Here is a 2,328-nt window from a genome sequence, read left to right as displayed (position 1 = left end):
CTTTTAAAGAAGGCTAGGATTGGGCCTGGAAGCCATGGTATGCTGCTGTTCACTCAGGGAGTCCGGGTTAATGCAAAGGTCCATTACCCTCAGGCAGGGTTAATGTGGCAACATACGCTTTTACATGGATGTTGTAGTTTGGAGTGATGGATAGTAACGGGAGAGGCTCCAACATTCTTTCCATCACACGACTGACTAGGAATCTTCTACACTTGCCAGCTGCCATTCCCATGTGTCAGAAGGATTTGCAGGTTGTTACTTAACCTGTTGGCCGCTTTATGAATGCATTTTCAGAAGCTAAGATAGACAAGGTTTATTATTTGCTATTTGAAGTTATAGGAAAGGTGGCACCTATAAGAACAATGTCCCTAGAAAGCAGCTTTATTATCTTTTATTCTCACATTTTGAGAGAAGATAAACAAAGTTGAAAGAGGAAGATTAGTTTATAAGAAAACCAGAAAGTGCTGGAAAATCTCAGCAGGTCTGGCAACATCTGTGAAGAGAGAAACAGAGTTAACAGGCAGGATTTTCCAGCTGCGCTCGCCCCAAGACCAGGAAACCCTGCCCGAGGGTAATGGACCTTTGCACGGTCCGTGTCCCACTCGCTACAATTCCTGTGGCAGGCGGGACAGGAAAACTCCACCCAATGTTTTAAGTTCAAGGTGATTCTTCTTCAGAGCTCAGAAACAGTTCTGAAGAAGAGTCATTTCGGCCTCAAGCATTAAGGGCAGGATTTTACAATCTTGCTCGGGTGAGATGGTAAAATCCTGCCCAAGGCCAATAGAGATTTCCATTCTGCGATTCTGGGGCGGGCTAGGCGGTAAAATTCCAGCTCTCGTCTCTTTTCTCTTCGCAGCTGCTGTCAGACCTGTTGAGGTTTTCCAGCAACATTTCCCTTCTCTAGCATCCACAGTATTTTGGTCTTATTTGAAGGTTTTTTCCCTAGATTACTAAGATTCCTCCCAATTCTTCATTGCTCGTGAGCACTTTAATCCCTCAGTGTTTTCCATTTCAGTACCTGGAATCAGTGGGCGGGATTTCTCCACCCCTTTAGCCGGCAAGGTCTTCCAGTCCCGTCGACAGCCCACCCACCCACCCCCCCACCCCCCCGTGGCAAGCTCCCCAGTGGCAGGACAGGCAAGTCCCGCAAAACGGCATAAACATCGGCAGGACTGGACGATCCTGCCAGCGGCCAATGGCAAACCCCTCAGCCCCCAGAAGACACATCAGATAATCCTGCCCCATGGCTTTTGAAACCTGTACAAATAAGTTTGTTTTCAAACACAAACAGTTAAACACGACTCATTGCCAAATTCTTTCCCTGAAAAACAAGAGATCAAAAATCCTGAACTAGGACAACTGACTTGGGGGAACACACAACATCGCAACAGCCAACTGGGACTGAGTGAGAGAAACATAACTGTGACATGACATGTGTGAAGGGTTTTGTTGGAATACATAAGTACTAACTGACTCCATTGGCCAGAGGATCAGTCACCAGAAGGCAGAGAAGGTAACCAGCACAGGTGAGGTGACCAGCACAGGTACGATGGGTAGACTGGCAGCTGTAAGAATTTATCATATCAGCCAACCTGAGGTGTTCCCACAACATTCTTCTGCCAGTTATTTTAACACGGGCATTGCCCCATTCAAATTGGTTAGTATTTCTGACGAACTAGTAGAATGTCATACAGGTTAATTGGCTAATTGTATAAAGACTAATTTCTAAAGCTACAGCTGCTCAATTAGAGGGAGAGAAGGGTGAATTGAGCAAAGGTGCTCTTGTTAGAAAATAGCGCGACTTAGAGAGTCTTAAAGTGGTCTAATGCTTTGATTCTCCATCCCACACTCACACCGAATGAAGCTCCACACTGAGACTACAGCATGGCTGAATTTGGCACTGCAGAAACAGAGGCAATCTGGAGAGACATAGCCAAATTTGACATGGCACTTAGCAAAGAGAAATTCATATACAACATTCATATAGGGCGGCACAGTGGCCCAGTGGTTAGCACCGCTGCTTCACAGCACCAGGGTCCCGGGTTCAATTCCGGCCTCGGGTCACTGTCTGTGTGGAGTTTGCATGTTCTCCCCGTGTCTGCGTGGTTTTTTTCCGGGTGCTCCGGTTTCCTCCCACACTCCAAAGATGTGCAGGCTAGGTTGATTAGCCATGCCCGTTAGTGTCAGGGGGATTAGCAGGATAAATAGGTGGGATTAAGGGGATAGGGCCTGGGTGGGATTGTGGTCGGTGCAGACTCGATGGGCCAAATGGCCTCCTTCTGCACTGTAGGAATTCTATGACTCTAGTCTATGAACGAGCCAAGGTTA

Source organism: Mustelus asterias, chromosome 12 (assembly GCF_964213995.1).
Source record: "Mustelus asterias chromosome 12, sMusAst1.hap1.1, whole genome shotgun sequence".
Taxonomy (NCBI): domain Eukaryota; kingdom Metazoa; phylum Chordata; class Chondrichthyes; order Carcharhiniformes; family Triakidae; genus Mustelus; species Mustelus asterias.
Note: the sequence above shows the minus strand (reverse complement) of the source record.